The sequence below is a fragment of the Astatotilapia calliptera genome, chromosome 20, assembly GCF_964374335.1.
Source record: "Astatotilapia calliptera chromosome 20, fAstCal68.1, whole genome shotgun sequence".
Classification (NCBI taxonomy): domain Eukaryota; kingdom Metazoa; phylum Chordata; class Actinopteri; order Cichliformes; family Cichlidae; genus Astatotilapia; species Astatotilapia calliptera.
In genome coordinates this window covers 16537638-16560378 of record NC_137441.1, presented here as the reverse complement: position 1 = coordinate 16560378, position 22741 = coordinate 16537638, and the positions used below count along the sequence as shown (strand labels likewise).

Genomic DNA, 22741 nt, shown 5'->3' with positions numbered 1-22741 from the left:
TTCTCAATTTTTGTACCTGCGAGTTGTCCAAGCTGAGACTGTCCTCCCATTAAAACCACAGCTGTTTATTTATACCAGTCTATGGCCGTGTACTGGAGCAGCACTCGGAGACAGACAGCCATCCCCACAGGCTCAAAGGAAATGCAAAAAATTGCAACCAGGAAGAAACTAGGAAAGGAAACTACTAAGGAAACATGAGCAGAGGGCGGCTGAGGACACGAACACACTGAGGATAACCAGACCACAGGTGGGAACACGGCTCAAACTAAGGGGAAACGGAGACAGAGACTATCAAAATAAAACAGGAAGTGAGGTTATTGCTTTAGTTTTGACTATAGTTCTCCCTCTACAGTGATTTCACTGACTGACTGTTAAGCCACTGTACACTGACCCTCCTGCGTACACTGACCCTCCTGTGCCAGCCTCAACAGTGATTAGCTACAAGCCAAAATATCATTTATCCCAAACTGGACGAGCTTTTCCAAAAACACAGCTCTGCACAGGGAAACTGATGAATTAACATATCTAATATTTAACCAGTATTAACTCAGTGCATACCATGAAGTCAGCACACTGAGTCCTTAACAAGCTAACTTCAGCCTGCCGTTCGTCTGTTTGCTCCTCGAGGTGGCCGGGCTCTTTTTCTCTGGTCCTCTGCTTCAGGTGGACTGATGGGCGGCCGTCACCTGCTCTGTGCTCCTGGGTGGAGCTGTTCCTCCATCTGCTCGTCTGAATCAGATCACTGTTCATCGTTCCTGATGCTGCTCACTTTCATTCTCACCAGCCTCCTGCTCTCCACCTCTACAGGCCAGTTTCCACTGGACAGCAGCCCACGCCCTCAATAAGCTTTACACAGGTGTCTTCATCCAGAACATAAGTAAGAGATCCACACACCCACACTAACTGGAAACCTGCCTGACTGCCACCGTCGTTCTCTTCACCACGCTCGTCTTAATATCACTGTGTAAACTTTGCATTTCAGTCTGATTCTTGGGTCCAAATAATTCATCAAAGATCATCAAACTCATTCTAATAGTAGACAAACTGAGCTCCATGATGCATGTATCAGCATTTTTCAGTCAGGTTCATGAATCACATCCAGCCTTCGTTATTTCTAAACCAGCTAAATAAATGGTAAATGGCCTGTATTTATATAGCGCTTTACTAGTCCCTAAGGACCCCAAAGCGCTTTACATATCCAGTCATCCACCCATTCACGCACACATTCACACACTGGTGATGGCAAGCTACATTGTAGCCACAGCCACCCTGGGGCGCACTGACAGAGGCGAGGGAAATCACTGACATGTGTTAGCAGGATCACAGAGCTGCATCACTCAGGTTCACTAACTTATATAAACTGCTGTGTGGTTCCAGTTTATCCAGTTTACAGTGGTGGAAATGTGGCCTTTGTTACAGCTACAGCACTCGTTGATTAAAACCAGAATGGCTTTAATCAAGTGAGACAAACGAGTGCATCTGCATAAATACGAAAAGGCTTTTTTATATGAAAGGTGAGCTTCCCTATATTCATTACACTGAATCACACATTTTGTTTTACGTTTGCTGATTGTGACCCTGACGAAACACTGATAACTCCAGTTTCCTCCACTCAGGGGATTCCCATGTGCACCAGTAGGAAACCAGCTCCCCACCACTGAACGACACACAGACCAGCTGATTACATTAGTTCAGCATCCAAGAGCCGGTGTTGAGCCTGCAGTTTGGACCTTAGCACGGTTTAAAAACAGGGATTATTAGTGTGTGTACATACACAGTGACTCGTCCATACTAATAACTGAAGACATTACTGTCCTCCATCTTTTCTTAGCCCGTCTCAGAAGGTTCGCCTAACTCTTGGACTCTGGACATGAGGATCCATCATTATTCCATCAGAGAGTTAGTAGCATCTGCAAGAACGACCAAATCAACCATTCGGTCCAATCTTACCAGAAGTTAACACTCATCAGTTCAGCAGCATTAACAGGACAAAAGGAAGACCACTCAATGGAGACCATCTTTCCCTGGGTTGGCAGAGACAGGTTTACTACATCAGGTTACGAATCAAAGCATACTGCAAAAACATCCAAGACTTTCCAAAGAGATGGAAAGTTCCTCACTTATCTGAGCCCAACAGGGCATCTGTACAGAAGAAACAAAGAATTTTTATGTTCATGGTTTCTGGAGTCGTTAACTACCAAACAAACAAGAACCTACATTGAAAATGATGTTTTCCCATTTTTAGTGTCTGAAAATGGAGTTCTTGTTTATAAAAATGGCTTTAATTCTGAACCCTGAATCCAATACGTTTGTTCTCCTTAAATGAAAGCACTCGACTGCAGACACATGTTGACTGCAGTACTTCAGGACCCAGCAGCACACTGGTCTCTGGTTCCAGTTCCATGGTAACCATGTGAACACCAGTCTGTAGATGCACAGAAGAACAGCCCCTGTTACTGACACTGGCTTCCACACAGGAAATGATGACATATGGCTTTGCTGCTGATGCCTTATCACAGGTAAATCAAAGCAAACATGTTCTTCAGCCCTGCCTTATTATCAGTTAAATTACTTTTCAGTCCATGCATGAAAACCAGTAACACAATTCCATCAGCTCTGGCAGGCTCTGCATGAAAACCCTCCTGGAGACTGGAAGCTCTTATATGAAGAGACTGGTGCATCATAATCAGAGGCAGGCTGTGTGTACAAGCCTCATCTGTCTGCTCTCACAGTGACTCAGGCTCTGCTCTGACTCGATTTACTGCTGAGGGCAGCCAGCAGGAAAACATCAGATGCTAGAACTTCATACCAAAGTACTAAACAATCACACTGGGCTTCACGGCACCCGGGTCATACAGGCTGAGTGGGAAGACGATGGGATGACACCCAGAAGTCCCTGTGGTAGCAGAGGGGTGAAGATTTATTACCACATGAGGGTCTGCAGGTTCTTGTGTCCCACAGCAGGAACCCACAGACAGTCATGTGGACATCAGCAGACACAAAGTCACTGCAAATACTTCTTTACATCAACAGAATCACTGAATCTCTGCTTTTTATTTGTTACGCTTTGTCCAAGTCCCAGGAGACACTGCTGTGTGACCCTCTGTATTCTGTTCTGTTAACAGTCTGGCCATTAGTCTGTATAATACAGACCCTTCCTGTGTCCATCTGCACAGGACGTACCCTTTGCTACTATTTCACCAGAATATGCAGATAACTGTCCATCACATAGTCAAGCTAGGACAGCTGCATGGACACAAGAACACACAAAAGTATCTGACTGCAATTAAGCCTGAGAGCGTTTCTTTACATCTAAAAAACATAAAACAAATCTCCAAACTGAGCTGAGAATAGTTCTGCTACTATAGGCCGACAGTAGAAGGCTGCCTCAGACGCATCCTGTGGACAGCAGCGATGAGCATGGGAACAACAAGAAGCAGGCAAGCCATCGACTTTTTCTCTGGTGGTTTGTGCACAACCTGCTGCTCTCTGACTGTAAGCTGATGGCAGACCAGCATGCTGTGAGCTCAGTCTGTGCTTCAGAAACACAGCCAGCCTGAGTAAGTGGAGGTTCTTCAGTGATGTGTCAGCGTGACACAGTAACCGCTGGGCAGCGTGTGTGATGCAGAGAAGCTGGAGTTTGATAACGCTGTTATTAACTCATTTAGTACATTAGCAATGACAGCTGACCATGTCCCAGCAACAGTTTGTCTGCACACATCGATAGCCAACTGTCACACTCATGAACAGCTGATTGTACTCTGACACGTTCCTTATGGACGGCTGCTATAAACACAATATAAAGTCTTCAACATGATCTCATCTTTAAACACACGCAGCAGTAAGATTAACCTGCTCTACACTGACAGGGAACATTTTTCTGAAGAAATTTAACTTTGATACACAGTAGTACAGTTTGATGTGTTCTCAGGTGTTTTCATCATGTTTTGTTGCTTCTCTTTCTACAGTGTTGTTTGTCATTTTCAGCTCATAGTAAATAAATAAATAAATATCTACTATAGCAGTAATTAGAGCAGGGTGATATGGCCAAAAATATTTATCACGATATATATTTGAAAATTTGCGATAACGATATAACTGACGATATAATTGATGCGAGACAAAATACAACTCCACAACCTTACTAGCGCAAAAAGACAACCTTCCATTTATTTTCACTTAAACAAGAAACTGGTTTTTATGTACATTAAAGCTTTATAAAAATTTAACAGTGCAAATGCAAATTCCTTGCTGAAAGTTTAACCAAAAGGCATTTCCAGTAGAAATGGGCTGACATATCCTGAGCATAACCATGTATAATATCCACTGAAGTTAAAAATAGGTGCTTTGCAACATTAAACTGCAGCGTGCAGTACGTATTTTTCGGACCATAAGGTGCACGGGATTATAAGGCACATTAAGCGAAACAAAGCAGTCAGATAAATCAAACTTTATTAAACTCATTCTTCTTGGTTCCTCCACTTCTGTGCCATTGATTCATTAATGTTGAATTCTCTGGCAGCTGCTCTATTCCCATGTTGTTGCAGTATATTAATGACTAACCTCGTATTGTGGATGGATTATCTCAGTTGTTCTCCTGACTGAAGTTTGGTCCGTTTACAGCATCCTGCCATGCGATTGCATTTGTCTCTAACCATGAGGAACCTTCACGTTAACTTTTATAAGTGGAAAAGTGTTAGTGTTCGTCTTCCAGCTTCACTGTTTATGTTATGCTAACATAGCTGTGTCGCTAGCGAGCACGTAGCATATAATTATATACCAGCTAGCCCAACTTCAGTAACCCTACAAACGTCACTGCTGTTTAGTTTCCTGTCTTCATTTATGTTGGAAGTGATAGCAGAGCTGTACGTTTGATTTTTTTCAGAAAACTCTCAGTCAGAACATGCAATATCATGCTTAGGTAACTAGCGAAACTAGCGCGCTAACTTCCGCTAACTTCCTGCTAACTTCTAACTCCGTTAAATGTAATAACTTTTGTTTTCATGGATGCCTGGAAGTTAAACTTCATAGTTACACCTGGTAAAGCAGCAATGCTGATCGTTTTATTAAAGATGAAAGAATTTAGACAGTTAACTCTTGGTGATGCTGCAGTGTTCGTTTGACCTGAAGCATACGGAGTTTAGGACCCAGATTACTCCCAGATTTAAGAGCATCTTAGTCCGACAAATACGACAATAACGACAGCCCGCTTGCATGTTCTGCAAAAAAAATGTGCTTTGTCGTGTATCTGACGGACAAACACCAAACCAGTTCCACATCACTGATAGTGATGGGACGTTCTGTATCGAGGCTTCGGAGCATGTGTCGAGTAATGGAGGGGGCGTTTCCGCGAAGCGCGTATCGAGGCTTGCTTCATTTATGGGAGGAGCTGAAAATGATGACGTACGAAGCCTCGCTGCCCGGCTGTACCACGTGACTGGTTCATGAAGCGGTTCGAACTTTGCCGCGAGCTATGACAGCGATATAAACCCCTCAGATTTCATTCAAAATGTGGGTGTTTGATGGAGAGTTGTTAGTGAGAGTTTGGAGACAGTTTGGAGGTTTATGAGAGTGAGGAGAGAAAGTCAGGAGAGAATGGAGCCAGCTAAGAAGAGGAGGATGTCCTCCCCTGTGTGGGAACATTTTGATCTTATTCCTCCCAACAAGGTATGTAAATTTCTACAGAAGATGTATTTCCATGATACTGATGGTGCAATACAATTTATGTTGAGCTGTCTTGACTTTTGTACAAGGTGAAGTGTTTGCTATGTGCCAGGGAGCTGGGATATAACAACAACACCTCATCCATGCTTAGGCACTACAGAGCTTTGCATGAGAATAAGGGGAACACTGATTGTGGAGCAAGACCAGGTGAGCCATCAAATGCAATGATAATATAGGATGCAGTAATGTTACTAAATGATATAACAATATTATACAACTGTTATAAGTTACGTGTGTGATATTTATATTTGTGCTTTATCTTTATTGTCTTTCCTCAGGAGAACAATCTCAAATAGATGAAGACCTGGTCAGCATGGTGATTGAGGACTCCCAGCCATTTAGCATTGTGGAGGACAAAGGATTCAAAAGATTTGTTAAATCATTAAATCCTAGCTATGTTCTCCCCACTAAAAAGGTCGTAAAAGCAGTGAAAATTTAGTTTTTACAGAATAAAATGTGAACAGGCAGGACTGAGGCTCAAAGCCTCAGTGTGTAGCTGTCCATACCTCAACGTTACAAAAGCACAACTACTGTCCACACCCCAACCACACCTCACCTCACAGTAAATGATCATTTCCATTTCAAGCATTTCCAAATAATCATTTCCCATACTGCCAGTATAAATATACACAGTATACTGCCATCACTACAATATACATGTTTTACACACTCCTTTTGTTGTTGACATTTACAGGCTGTGTGCAAAATGCCACACTCTTCAAATTCATGCCAGCTATTATTTTTACGTCCAGTAGGTGTCCTGCTAGAGCAAATGAAGCTTCATGAAGCTTCGCGTTGGGGTGAACCAATTGGATGAAAAGCTTCAGTGCTTCATGGGGCTTCATCTGCCCATCACTAATCACTGAAGTTGCACCATTTTTACAAACCAATTCTGGTTCATCTGTTTCACTCAACAATCGGCCATGTGCGTATGAAAACAAAGGCACTGCGCATGCGCGTTTTACTCCCATTCTATCGCGATATTTCATTTTCCTATCGTTGCCTAACATTATACCGGTATTACCGTGAACGGTATAATATGGCCCAGCCCTAGCAGTAATAATAATTTACAGCTGTTCAGCCAGTGCAGGCTAAACAGGTAAAGGGAGATGTTTTTATTTGGGTGTGTCCTTCTTGTCGATAAGTTACTGCATCACACCATCAGATCACTGCTCACAGTCTATTCTAGACTTGGACGATGCTCACTTGAAAAATAATAACTGAGGTCTCATTTTTAGCTTTTCCAAAGCTTTCAACAAGAGACACAGAAATACAATGTAGCCACATGTAGACACTGTGCATTACCACAGAAGGAACAACAGTACCTCAGTGTCTGCACTGTTTGAAGGCCACCACTGTAAGTAAAGCTCACACTCACAGTGCCAGCTGCTTAAAAACATGGCACAGGGCAGGCAGGTCAACTAGGAAGCTACCAGCCTACAGCAGTGTAGTGCCAGCCTACAGCAGTATAGTCCCAGCCTACAGCAGCCACAAGTGGATTTAGGTGATAACAAGGTCCTTATGAAGACCGCAATGCAGCTAAACATACACAGTGCTACACTGACTGTTTCCTAGCTTATTATTTTTAGCCTTACTGAGCTTCTATTTACTGATTTTGCAGCGATTGTATCTGCGGCTCCTGCAGTTGGTTATACATGAGCTGTTTTGTACGTAACAGTTATTTTTTGGAAGAGCTTATTCTCTCTGTGAGCGAGGGTGGCTTCACACAGTGTAACTAATCGTCTCACTGGGACTGACGGGGCCATAAACTGATGCCAAGCCAAAATTAGAATTTGTTTGGTAAAACATCCTGATGTTCTTGTGTACAATAGCACACACTGTAATTCTTTAAGACTGCATCAGAATCAGACTCAGAATACTTTATTGATCCCTAGGGGAAATCATTTTTTGTTACAGTGCTCCATTATAAACAAACATTAACAGAGAGAGACAATAACTAAGAATAGCACAATATATACAGGCATATATATATATATATACATATACATAAAAGTCACTTATTAATAGGGATGGGTATCGTTTAGGTTTTATCCGATACCGGTGCCAAATCGGTACTTTTGAAACGGTGCCGGTGCTTAAACGGTGCTCGAACCGGTGCTTAAAGAATGGAGAACACAAACTTTGTCCAAAAACCTCTCTTGTTCAGCTGGGGTTTTTTTGTAAAAAGATAACAATGTGTGCCTTTTCTGCAGCTATGTGGCATGGTATCACTCTTGGCTGGAAGCAGTGCTTAAACAATGGAAAAAACACAAACTTTCAGAGGTGTGGACTCGAGTCACATGACTTGGACTCGAGTCAGACTCGAGTCATTAATTTTATGACTTTAGACTTGACTTGAAAAAATGTTCTAAGACTTGTGACTTGACTTGGACTTTTACACCAATGACTTGGGACTTGAATTGGACTTGAACCGGTTTACTTGAAAAGACTTGATATTTTACCCCAAATATAAAATTTAACATGCATATTATATAGAGATTGAAAATGTGACGTCATTCACGGGTAAAACCGCAAAGGATTCTGGGAACTCGTGGCAAGCGGTACTAGCGCACGCAGGCTTTCAATTGAAACCAGTCACACAGCGATAAAAAGAAACACAAAAATGTCAAGAAGCTGTTGTATTATTAACTGCAATAGCTGGTCGCATGACAGCCACGGGAAGCCGACGGGTAAAGAGATCGGTTGTTATCGGATTACGTCGTTGAAGAGAAATTGTTCGAGCCATGTTTCCGAAGTAACAAAGATGCGACTGGATTGCAGCCATTCAAAGACCAATTATAACGTCCCAGAACACTCCAGCTCACAGGTTAGTCTGCTCCAAGCATTTCCACAAAGGTCAGTCTGCTGTTGTAGTTAATGCGTCATTTTTCTTAACATAATTGGTGATATAGGTTACAAGCAAGTCTGGCGCTGAACAGAAATTGTCGCGCTATGCTCCTTTGTTTATTGTGCATAAATAGTGAATTGTCCTGACACAATATTGCGTTTCGCTTCTGTTATTATGGTACATTGACAAAAACATATACTTTTATTCACAGGGTAAAACAGTTGTTTTGTATCACTAATTGTCCAGTGCGATTACAGCATACAATATTATTGTCACTGCTACATTTCTGTGATGCTACCAGAAATTATTTCCACTGCTAATTAATTACCGTTGAGCTCAAAGGTCCTATTAATAAACGGTTAACGAATGTGTATTTATGACGACGATTTGTGAGACTGGTAAACTTATGATACGTACGATGGTCTTTCGTTCTACACGGTGCATTTCAAGGTCCTGCACCCATCCGTCGGTAAACTGTACCTGGGCTTGTTGCAGTGACCGGAAGTTACTAAACTTCATGAGTGTATGCACTCACTCCAAGAAGCGTATAATTATAAATATGCATATAAATATGCTACGATGAGATAGCTGACTTCATCTAACTAGCAAATGTTTTCCAGGCTACGTTGGTGATGCAGTTTTTTTTTAAATTATATTTTTTTAAAAATATCATTTATTTATGTATGATATTTTTGTCATGCGATTTTAAAGCCGGTCCTACAAGCGCATCCAAGAATAACATGCAGCTTATCTCAGAACTGTCGGTGAAAATTATTCTTGGAGCTAGGTTTAATTGAGCTGCATTTTAAAGAGGTGCAATTTCACAATTTGTGTATATTTTCTAAGTTCACTATTTTGTCATGTGTTGAGAAAAACACAGATTTTAAAATTACATGGTCTAATATTTACATTTAGCATATAACTGCAACATGCTTTTTTTCGGTTTTTTTTTAAAGACTCGAAAGGACTTGAAATTCAAAATTTCAGACTTGTGACTTTACTTGGACTTTTACACCAGTGACTTGAGACTCGACTCTGACTTGCCTGACATTACTTGAGACTTGACTTGAGACTTGAGGATAAAGACTTGAGACTTACTTGAGACTTGCAAAACAATGACTTGGTCCCACCTCTGCAAACTTTGTCCTAAACCTCTCATGTTTAACTGTTTTCCACTTTTTCTTTGGTCATTTTAGCCTTTTTGGCCAGGGTGAAGGGAGTATCTGCCATCAAACAAGAAGACAGACGCATGTAGCTATGATGATGTTTGCTAGTTCACCTTACCTGCATTAATGTAATAACGTGGTTAGCCTACTCAACGTAAATTACACACTAACAACATTAAGCTACTCACGCAGAGAAGAACAGCTGCTGCTGCATCATCATCCTCATCATTTCTGCTACACTGGCAGGGCTAGGGGCCAGGACTCTATTCTTCGGGGTTTTGGGGGATGTTGCTCCGGGTCCGATAACTGGCAACCCACCCGACGTGCACGGTGTGAGGTCTCGCAGCAAGCTATCAAATACGGCGCATTTCTCGGCTTTTAAAAAAAACGCTATGCGTCGCCAGCTGTTTAATCGGATTCTTGGTGTTACCTCCTTTGACAGTATCACAGTATCAGCTTAAAGCACTTGTTGCTGCTGAGTTTGCATATTTTGCTGTGAAGTACAGCCAGACTTTTGACCGCTTCGCCTTGGGCATTTTTAATCTGTAGCTCTGCTCTAACGTACGTACCTGGCCCCGCCTACTATCCTCGGAAATGTAAAATGATTGGCTAGAAGTGTATCACAGCTCAGGAAAAAAAAGCACCGAAATAAAGCACCGAAATGTGCGCTGCTTTTCGGTCTGGTTACTACCGTTTATGTGATGGCACCGGACACCGGTACCCATCCCTACTTATTAATAAATAGCTGAAAAAAATCATAAGATTTACTGTCATCATTGGAATAACTTTATCAGAACAAATGCTTATCCTCAGTGTTTCAGTGAGACGTCCTATTGCCCAGCGCTGTCTCAGCAGACACCACAATGCATCATTCTGATAAGTATAGAAGCTACAGTGTGTTGGAGAGAGAACAATGGTGCTCTGCTGTGCCACAGTCCACGCTAACAAAGCTACCACTGAGAGCGTTTTAGTGTTGATAGATGTAGATCGAGAGATGTCCAGCAAACACACAGGCTTCACCCGCTGTAATCTTTAACATGCTAAATCTGCAGTGTGTCTCTGAAACTGATTCAGAGTCTGTCTTAAACCGGTCCTCACAAAATGAACAAAATTCTCTCAAATCTTTAAAAATCTGTCACTTGAATTTTCCTGAATATGTGTAACTTGAGTAACAGGTTAAGGAGGCAGCATTACACTGATATTGAACATCTGAATAATTCGGTCACAGACTACAAAACAATGGACACAAAGTCCATCTAAAGAAAAGATTCAAACGCTGCTCTTGTTCCTGAGCTGCTGATAATATTTGGGCTCTGGATTAGTCTCAGTCAACATGTGACCAGATGATTAATGCTGCATGAAATTCAGCTCCATGCACTTAAATAGTAACAAATTATGTCACTTCTGTGCAAATCAAATACATCCAAGCAGATGTGGGGCACTTCCACATTCAGATCAATGGCAGAAAGCTTCCCAGCTGCTTCGTTAGAACAAGCAGCGAGAACATATGGGTGTGCTGCAGTGCAGCAGGAGGCCTGACACATTACTAAACTACTGTTGCTATTTCTGGAGCTAGAGATGCTTAAAAGTGAAGAGGTGTGCTCAGAGTTGTGGGTGTGGAGCCTGGACATCCAGCTGCCTTATTAGAGAAAACTACAGCAAACTGAGCGACAGCTGAAATAAACGGTGACATATCTGTTAGGTTGCTTCTGCAGCTTACACAGAATGTCCTCCTGAGTGGACGATGAACCTCAGAACAGCCGAGCTTTGTAATCAAATCAAATTTCTAAATCCTGTTAACAAATCAGTTCATACAGAAATTCATCCATTTGATTGGACGGCAGAGAACCAGGTCAGAGTTTAAAACCTGAAGAGAGCATGTGAAGCACCTTCCATGGCCAGGGTTACCTTCATTGATCTGATGCACAGAGACAGATAATACAAAGTACAATTAATAGTTTCATCATGACGAAACTGAACCAGGTTGTTTTAGCCACATCTAAATAGCTGCACTGATAAACATCTGCAGGAGAAGAGATGTTTGCAAACCCATCTATACACACACTTATTAATACAAAAGTATGAGCTCATTCTCTATTTGCTGGAAGCAATACGTCTTTAAAAACAGTTGGGATGTGGCAACTGTGACAGAAAACTGACAGTTTCAGTGTTTGGCTCGTCCTCTATAGCATAACAGCAGGACGCCAGGTGAATGCCTGTGATAGGCGGGTCCTCACTGCATAGAAACAGACGTGAGGTAAGTCACTGCATGAGCTCAGGAACGGTTCCAGAAATCACAGTGTGTGAACATGTGTGATGTAACATCACGTATGACCGTACAAGACACACGTTTAGGTTTGTTACTGGATCAGAGGTCACTGTATTTTATTACAGATAACAGTGAATACGTTTCTGGGCACAACTGTACTTCGTTATCACTCTGCACGTTAAGAAACATAAACCTGAATATTGTTTATTGAGCATTTTAATGATCGGTGTGAGTCTGACCTGAGCAGCTGCTTGGTGTATGACTGACAGAGGTGTAACTGACTGATGTGGTTAACCCTCTCTTTCATGTTCAGCACGTCCCAGACTGAACTAAGTCATCGCCGGCTCCTGCTCTTTGACAGCTGAGCTCTGTGATGTGTGACTGTTACACTCACACACACTTTTCTTTTCAAACAGGGCTTTTAAACTGAACCATGTACAGAACAACTGTTTAACTAGCAAAGACAAAATGACAACGTTACGACCACTCGGACCACAGCAAAGCTCGAGAAGAAGTCCACACCTGGGTCGGGAGATACGATCAAACATCGACTAAACCCCACAGAGTCACGTGCAGAGCAATCACACTGCAATCAATGTACAAAGATCACCTGGTACTTTTGTCCTGAGCTGGAAAAAACTGCAAGATTTCCTTCAGACTTCCCAAACGGGAGCTGATAACAGGTGGAAAGTATTTATTTTCCAGACAGCTGATTACTGTTACTTCCTGATATACGTGCATGTTCTACTCCTTACAGTTTCAAAACTCTTCCTGCTTTAACAATTTAACAGATTTGAGTTTTTATTCCATGTCATTGTGCATCTTCCAACATCAAACATGTGGGCACAGTGACACATCCAACAGCAATCCTACTGATGCCTTCATCACCAGGGAAAGAGGAATAAATGTCCCATTTATGGATCATCTATAGTTCGATACTTGAGGCTTAAAGTGGGCAGCACATTTCAGCAAACACACAAACTGCTTGGATGAAGTTTGTCAGTGTTTGCTAACTGTACGACAATGAGACATAACTGCACTTAGAGTTGGAAAACGTTTACTGAAGGACAAATAAGTTAGTTAGTTGTACTTTGATGAATCTACAGCAAAGCAGTGTGTGGGACTGTTCACAGTGACTGTGGGGTTCATGGTCAAAGTTGGGTTACATCAAGAACACAGATGAATTTGGATTTAAGCCGATGATCCATTCACTGAATAACACACACCAATTAGTTAAACTGCAGGAATGTCTTAAAGACATAAAGACCTGGATGGCTGCTAACTTTCTGCTTCTTAATTCAGATCAAACTGAGGTTATTGTACTCGGCCCTGAAAATCTTAGAAATATGGTATCTAACCAGATTCTTACTCTGGATGGCATGACCTTGGCCTCCAGTAACACTGAGGAACCTTGGAGTCATTTTTGACCAGGACATGTCCTTCAATGCACATATTAAACAAATATGTAACACTGCGTTCTTCCATTTGTGCAACATCTCTAAAATTAGAAACATCCTGTCTCAGAGTGACGCTGAAAAACTAGTTCATGCATTTATTAGTTCCAGGCTGGACTACTGTAATTCATTATTATCAGGAAGTCCTAAAAACTCCCTGAAAGCCTTCAGTTAATCCAGAATGCTGCAGCAAGAGTCCTGACAGGGACTAGAAAGAGAGAGCATATTTCTCCTGTATTGGCTTCCTGTTAAATCCAGAATTCAAAATCCTGCTCCTCACATACAAGGTCTTAAATAATCAGGCCCCATCTTATCTTAATGACCGTTTCACCTCATTAGAGCACATCGCTCTCGCACTACAGGCTTACTTGTGCTTTCTGGATCTTTGAAAGTAGAAGAGGAGGCAGAGCCTTCATCTTCTGATAAACCAGCTCCCACCCTCTCTGGTTTTAAGGTTAGATTTAAAACTTTCTGACAAAGTGTACAGTTAGAGCTGGATCAGGTTGTCCTGTGTGTATCCTGAGTGTTTACACACCACTCTGCATTTAATTATTAGCTGTTATTATTAAGATGAGCTGTGAAATGTATACGTGAGAAATATGCAAAGAAAAGAAGAATCACGAAGCGGCAGCCATGCACCAGGTTTGAACAGCATTCAGCTGCCCTCAGATAAGCACAGTAAAATTCTTGATTTTAGGTCATTAAAACTATCACCATGGATGTGGGGAAAGTGTTCCTTATACTCGCATTATCCGATGAACTGCAGGGGTTGGATAATGTGGTAACTGTACAGGACGGGTCAGTGATTCCTGAGAGCCACCTAAACAGCTAAACTGTGTTTCTGCATTTATTAGTAAAAGCCTGCTTACTTTCTGCCAGGACAAACAAAGCTAGCAGGCTGCACAATGTGTGCCGCTGCAGTTGTTGTTTTTGTTTCCAAGGTACAAAAATTCTTCGATCAAGGTTCCTCAGCTCTGACCTACTGTTGTGGGAAGGAGCTTGAAAAGCATCCTAATCTTTTCAGGATTCCTTCTGCTGCACCAGCGACAGCTCCTCACAACACTCAAGCATTTTAAACCATATTTCTATCTGGTATCAAACCTGTTCACAGTTGTCACCGGCACACCAACAACAAACCATTTGTCCTTTAATATGACAGCATGAAGTCCTGGCCTCATCATTCAGCAGCTGCAGCTTCTAATGAGCGACATTAAAAAGACCAAAGCTTTTAAACCAGGACGTCATGTGACATCAGGCTGGGGCTCTGGCCTAAAGCCTCCTTTAGTTTGTGTCGTTATTATAACTGTTGCTGCAGGTGCAGCTAATGTGCTGGTAGATCAGGCTGCACTGTTGCTCTGAAGTGAAGCAGTTTGTTCAGTACTGCCTATAACACATCACTGACCAACACATGCTACTCTGTGAGGGAAACACTGGAATCCAAGGTGGGCCGGGGCTTTAAGAAGGATTTAAGATCACTCAGTGAATTTTTTAATTAATACAAGCGATAATGATGGTTTCTGTTAAGCCACATTAGACATTAGAGTGGCACAGTCCTGCTACTTAAATGAGGAAACAGCCCACGAGCAAAGCTGATCACAGAAAAGATGATTTGGGGGTTTAGATTGTGATTCATGCAAAACTGATTTGGTTCCAGTTTTGAACTGAACTTAAATGTTTTTAAGCCCTGAGAATTTCATGACCCTGGTTCATGTATTTAAGAAGTTGTCAGGGATGCTAAAAAAGGGAGCAGCGACTGATTCCGCCTATGCTTTGAGCCCACACTCGACTCTTTGAAGAAGTGTGTCAGCGAGCACAAAGGACAGTTTCCTTTCAGTGGAGGTCACGATAATGACCCTGTCACAGCTGAAATACAGTCTGACAGCAGAGGCTCAGACTGGCTGCAAACTTCATCTAAACGATGAGGAGGTAAACATGAAGTACTGCCTTTCCAACTTACTTCTGCTGAAACATTACTCACCTGCCTCTTTAGTTTGATGTGTTCACTGTTGATATTCTTGGACTTTATAAACTCCAGCTGGTAGAATGAAGATGTCAGAAGCATGAAGCATCTTGACTATACATACATGACCTGGATTAGTTGGTCAGATAAAAACACATGACTTGACTTGAACGACTACCAATATGAGCTATAGCGTAAAAACCAGTCGTTATTTTTGGGTTGCCATGGAGCTACATCAGTTTACAGGAGCAATCAGATTATATCGGTGAGCTGAGGCATCCCACAGGATTACATTAGTGACTTCAACTTAAAGCAAGTAATGAGTATGCTGAAAGTGGATTTTCAAAGCACTGCCTAAGCCAGGGCTGATGAGATGATGTAATCCCCAAGTATGCCAGTACTCAGCCAAATCAATGCATTCCTCATTATAATGTAAATAATACATTGGGACAATAAAGGGCTCAGTTTAAGGGACTATATTACATCAACAGTGAAAGCTGTGCAGACTATCACTCGACACTGTTTGTACATATTAATGCTAATCAGTATATAGAAAGGCTCCAAAGAAAGGCCAACCAGCATGGTGATTAGGACCAGGATGAGTGCTGTGTGCATTTCTAATTGGAGTGTTATCTGAAGTGCTGATGATGGAAACACTGTGGTCTCTGCACAGAACACCTCCCAGCACTGACAGAGCCATCCTTGCCTTTAAGGTTCAGTAATAAGTAACAAAAGGCAGACAGTGACCAATACACAGCCTTTAGCTTGTGGCCTGCTCTGTCACATATCCTCTCACGCTGATCTTTTAACACTTGGAAGTGTGTGCACATGCTGGGACTGCAGTAGCTGCACAATACCATTACACGCCACCAGTGTTGGTCAAGTTACTTGAAAAAAGTAATCAGTAACTAATTACTGATTACTTCCCCAAAAAAGTAATCCCGTTACTTTACTGATTACTTATTTTCAAAAGTAATTAATTACTTAGTTACTTAATTACTTTTTAAAAACACGATTTTTAAAAATCATGTTTTCGTGTCTATTCAGTTTACAACCTGAATAGGTGATAAAGTGATAGAGCTTTCAGCCCAATTCTACTTTTTCTACATAATCCATCATACAAAATGTAATCAAATGGAAACGTCTCTTTTTTTAACTTGTTTTATCAGTTTTAATCTTTTAACTTTATGCATCAAGCAAACATTTTATTATATGCAACATTCTCTGACTTGAATAAATTAGTTTAACATTTAAACCTATTTTCTGCACATTCCAGCACATAAAATAAAATATTTTTTGTGTTTACACTCACTCTTTCAAATAGATGCAAGTAAAACACAGCAGAAAATAAATAAAGTCAAAGACTCAGCGGTCCTTTTGCTCTATTTTCACCTGTAAAGCAGGACTGCGGTAGGCGGAGGTTTACCTTGGTGCAGGTGTGCCGCGGTCAGTTGCGCATTACGTCGTTGCGCACTCGGTGCTTGCTTGGAAGTTTAGGGTTTTTTATCGCTGTAAAAAGAAGTTTTCTTCCCACGCACAACGGACGCTAATGTTTTTGTCACTTTTTATGGAATCAAAGTCAAAGTAAGGTCAGTACTTCCACGCTTTAAACGCTGCACGCTCATACTCTCTCCCACAATCGATATGTGATCCACTGTTGATCTGCACACAGCTGTTGTCACTAACGGCGTACTCGCTTACGTCACTGTCGTGAGACATTCTCGCAAAAAGATCTCGGTTTTAGTAACGCAGTAACGCAGCGTTCCAACGGGAAGTAACGGTAATCTAATTACCGTTTTTGCAATAGTAATCCCTTACTTTACTCGTTACTTGAAAAAAGTAATCAGATTACAGTAACGCGTTACAAGTAACGCGTTACTGCCCATCTCTGCACGCCACATGCATCAGCTTCTAACAACAGTGTGGCAACACAAAGACTGGACACAGATGCTGCTCCCTCTTTAAATTAGGGACTCATTGTAGAAGAGTAACATGAAGAGGTTTGCTACTCCACGGTTAGCCTGATATTAAAGCAGCAGTTCACTGGGCCAGTTTAACCAGATTAACCACTTGCAGGCTGACTGGAGCCCCATAATGCAGTATCAATGGGCCCTCCAGAAGAAAACCAGGAGACAGCTGTTGTACATGGTACAGATGATACTGACAGTCACATCACTAACCAGCACATCTGTTATTATGTAGCATTACATATCAGTGGCTACACTGCTGATAGACAAAGCTGTTCAGCTGATCCATAAAGAGCTAATAATAGGTCAGTGTCCAGTCAGCAAAACTGGCACGCATGACAGAAACTTCCAACAAACCTTCTGTGCCACAGTCCCACTCAGTCAGAAATAGTTAGAAAGGATCAATATCCAGCATGACTCACGTTGCATACAGCACAGCCACTATAGGCCCAAGAAGCCCAGAATGTTTCCAGAGCCAGATATAGCCTCTGAGATGTAATACTCCCCCCAGCGCTGCAGAGAACAAGCCAAGGAAGGAGAAGCTGAACGCTGAAGTGCCTCGTCACTTTGGGCAAAGAAACATTCAAAGTACGAGCGACTGATCAAGCACAGGAAGAGCGTGCTGTAGTAACACCCACAGAGCGTGCCTTTAAACCATGAGCACCGCGGTTTGGAGATGCTATCCACATGGACGCTAACCTTTTATCTACATGACATGGATGCACCTTGCTAATCAGCTGCACCACAATCTCCTCAAACATTGACAGGTTTCTCTCCAAGAAACAACCTGGTGGGAAACCAGTGGTAACATCACAGCAGGGTGTCCACAGTGGACACTAAATACCAGGACATGATCACCATGAAGCTGCTTTGGATCCTCATTCTGCCCAGCTGCTCAACCTGGTGACAAATACCATTGTTGCTATATGACTTTAATGCAATGTCTCCAGACAGACTGTGACCCAAGTGTGTGTTTACAACCCGAGATAACCCCGATGATGTCACCAATTTCACTTTCTCAGATTTGATAAAGCTCCTGCACACACAGACAGAGACACTTCCAGTATTGTCATGTAAGCCTTGTATGGCATGTGTGCACGCATTATTTGACAACATACACACAGAGAAAATGGAGATTTGGGGCTTTTTAGGACGTTGATCCTGGAGTGAGCAAACATCCTGTGTAAGGCACAGAGAGAAACACTGACAGGTTTGTGAAGGTCACCCATTGCATCAACAGACTGATCACTGCCCTGTTTTCTATCCTAGCTTTAATTGTTATTGCATTTTATACCAGTGACATTTGTGTCAGACAGAGACACAGTCTCAGTCACAAACGATTAGCTTTCCCAGTCAATCTAGGTTAAGAAATCCCAGTGCATCCAGTGGAACAGAGCTCTGATGTGCCAGTCTGCATCACTGCCATTAAATCACGTTGATGTCACTGAAACACCTCTGAATCGCAGCACTAGCAGACACCATAACAATGCAAGCCCTCACTCACATGTAAAGCAGCACTGTGTCACCCTCGTCGGCAGGTGTAGCCTCTCGTTTAAGTGGCACACAGTCGGCCCTTCGTGGCTGCGATACAAACACTGCCCTGCTAGCGCTGTTAGCAGCTTACATTCAGTCCTTGCCTGCTGTGCGTGGCCCAACCGGCTATAACGCAGACATCAATCACACATCCTTGTTATGGATGAAGATTCACACGCTCGGCACAGATCCATTGTCTCTGTGGTGTGACATGGAAGCACAGACTGATGAAAGATGGATGGGTGGAAGGATGGATAGCTGATAAGATAGCTCACCGCCCGGTGTGCCTTCTCCTCTCTGTCCTCCTCTGTCAGCACATAATCCACGCTCAGTGTTTGTGAGTGTGTGTTCATGTATGTGTGTGTGGCGAGCTGGCGAGGATACACACTGCTACATCCCTCTGACGATCCCTCCCTCTCTCTCTCCTCTCTGGGATTTATTTCATTATTTCCTCGCCCCCCTCCCTCCCTCTGAGATATTCTCCTTGCTCTTCACAAGGCTCTTTGATTCTCTCGCTCTGTCTCTTTCTCCCGTCTGCTTGCGGAGCTCGTCCTTGATGAAGTCACATCTCAGCCATTTTTTTTCTTGGCTTTTGCAGGCAGAACAAAAACCAGAGAAGCAGGGAGGAAAGCGAGTGCCCGTGTTGGAGCCGATGTCTGTACGGTACAATGCACCCGCCCTCGCTCTCGCACCACATCTCATGTCAACCTATGTTGTGATGCAGCAGCACTCGAGGCTCCTCCCTAGCCAGACAGCGGTGCCACGGAGAGAGGGAGGTGCTAGGGTGGTGCGGGGGTTTGTGCTGGGAGGAGGGGAGGGGGGATGGGTAGGGCTTGGTGGTGGTGAGGGGGAATGCTTTATCACAGAATCTGGTGCAAGGCAGGGCAGCCTCCATCCACTGAGCACATCATCCGGGATTTCAGTGCCTCCTCCCACCTTCCATCGCTCTGTGTGCACACAGGGGAGTCTGTTTCCTCTCACACACACACACACACACACACACACACACACACACACACACACACACACACACACACACACACACACACACACACACACACACACACACACACACACACACACACACAGAAAAAGAAAGCCAGCTGCTTTCAAGCAGAGCCTCATCTGTTGTCAGCACAGAGCTTCACATTAGTAACATGTTGGATTTTCTTGGTATCATTTTGGTGAATTTACCAAAAACCACGGAGTTTTATAAGGAAGTGCGCTGAAAGCCATCTACAGTTTCCAGGTTTGATCTGAGAGGAAACCAAAGGAGAGGTGTATGGGCAGAAATCTGTGCCATCAGAAACTGAAGTTAAATTCATATTTGAATGGCTCAGATTGAATCTGAATTGTAACTTGAATAAATGCTTTTAAAAACTGGATTTGAATTAGCCTAATTTGAAATTCAATTTATTTTATATTTTGAAAATGAATTTATTTGCTTTGAAACTGCATTTTATCCTTTAGAAATTTAGTTCTCGAATAATTTCAGATTCACTTCTCACCATTCAGTTTCAGTTCCAAAATTCAGTTTTTTGGGACTTACATCCTCTGGTTCAAGAGTAATCGAGCGCAGATTAATAGAACTACGTTTTACTAGCGGACCGAAAGTGTTACTGACGGGAATGTACAGCATCTTGAGCTAAATTAAGACTTCAGAAGTCATTCGTCATGTCAAATGACCAGCGGATAAACTCTCAGGTTGGTAATAAATGTATTACATGTATAAGAACAAGCGTCATGTTAACAAATGATAGCCGTACAGTAACTTTTATGCTTATTGTAACTGTTAGCTAAAAACGCTAATTTAGCGTAGTTTGCCCTGCATTCAGCTTTGACAAACAAATATGATCGACTGTTTCTAGTAGAATTCCAAAGTTGTTATGTGTTAATGTAGCGGCCACTGGATGGATTTATTTAATCCAAACCAATTCCTTTATCTTACTCAGGCTCCAAACCATAGCAGGACCCATGATATTAGAGGGAAATCCCAACAATCCCCAAGAGCCCCTTCATCTGGAACCTGAAATCTGTGCAGGGAACAATGAATTCTCAAGACGACCAAATGAGCAAAACACACCGAACAAAGTCACAAAGTCAGGCCTCAGGTGTCCACAGAGCTTCTGACAACAGCAGGATTACATGGAGAAGCACGAACACAAACTAGGCACACTTTCATTAACAGCAGTGTTAAATGTAACCTGCTGCAAGGTTTAATTATTCAGTTCAATTCAATTTTATTTACAGTGGCTTGCAAAAGTATTCGGCCCCGTTGAACTTTTCCACATTTTGTCACATTACAGCCACAAACAAGAATCAATTTTATTGGAATTCCTCGTGAAAGACCAACACAAAGTGGTGTACACGTGAGAAGTGGAATGAAAATCATACATGATTCCAAACATTTTTTGCAAATAAATAACTGAAAAGTGGGGTGTGCGTAATTATTCAGCCCCCTGAGTCAATACTTTGTAGAACCACCTTTTGCTGCAATTACAGCTGCCAGTCTTTTAGGATATGTCTCTACCAGCTTTGCACATCTAGAGAGTGAAATCTTTGCCCATTCTTCTTTGCAAAACAGCTCCAGCTCAGTCAGATTAGATGGACGACTTTTGTGAACAGCAGTTTTCAGATCTTGCCACAGATTCTCGATTGGATTTAGATCTGGACTTTGACTGGGCCATTCTAACACATGGATATGTTTTGTTTTAAACCATCCCATCGTTGCCCTGGCTTTATGTTTAGGGTCGTTGTCCTGCTGGAAGGTGAACCTCCGCCCCAGTCTCAAGTCTTTTGCAGACTCCAAGAGGCTTTCTTCCAAGATTGCCCTGTATTTGGCTCCATCCATCTTCCCATCCACTCTGACCAGCTTCCCTGTCCCTGCTGAAGAGAAGCATGATGCTGCCACCACCATATTTGACAGTGGGGATGGTGTGTTCAGAGTGATGTGCAGTGTTAGTTTTCTGCCACACATAGCGTTTTGCATTTTGGCCAAAAAGTTCCATTTTGGTCTCATCTGACCAGAGCACCTTCTTCCACATGTTTGCTGTGTCCCCCACATGGCTTGTGGCAAACTGCAAATGGGACTTCTTATGGTTTTCTGTTAACAATGGCTTACTTCTTGCCACTCTTCCATATAGGCCAACTTTGTGCAGTGCACGACTAATACTTGTCCTATGGACAGATTCCCCCACCTGAACTATAGATCTCTGCAGCTCGTCCAGAGTCACCATGGGCCTCTTGGCTGCATTTCTGATCAGCGCTCTCCTTGTTCGGCCTGTGAGTTTAGGTGGACGGCCTTGTCTTGGTAAGTTTACAGTTGTGCCATACTCCTTCCATTTCTGAATGATCGCTTGAACAGTGCTCCGTGGGATGTTCAAGGCTTGGGGAAATCTTTTTGTAGCCTAAGCCTGCTTTAAATTTCTCAATAACTTTATCCCTGACCTGTCTGGTGTGTTCTTTGGACTTTATGGTGTTGTTGCTCCCAATATTCTCTTAGACAACCTCTGAGGCCGTCACAGAGCAGCTGTATTTGTACTGACATTAGATTACACACAGGTGCACTCTATTTAGTCATTAGCACTCATCAGGCAATGTCTATGGGCAACTGACTGCACTCAGACCAAAGGGGGCTGAATAATTACGCACACCCCACTTTGCAGTTATTTATTTGTAAAAAATGTTTGGAATCATGTATGATTTTTGTTCCACTTCTCACATGTGCACCACTTTGTGTTGGTCTTTCACGTGGAATTCCAATAAAATTGATTCATGTTTGTGGCTGTAATGTGACAAAATGTGGGAAAGTTCAAGGGGG

General features: G+C 42.5%; 1 protein-coding gene and 1 long non-coding RNA gene across 5 annotated transcripts in view; one reads left to right on the top strand and one right to left on the bottom strand.

The window, feature by feature from the left end:
• prkcz (protein kinase C, zeta) overlaps window positions 1-22741 on the bottom strand; it is a 106212-nt gene that overhangs the window by 61652 nt on the left and 21819 nt on the right. The window lies entirely within an intron of this gene.
• LOC145423224 (uncharacterized) lies at window positions 5333-6191 on the top strand. Its single transcript, XR_013904324.1, has 2 exons — window positions 5333-5667; window positions 5754-6191. It is a non-coding gene; the product is annotated as an uncharacterized LOC145423224 (long non-coding RNA).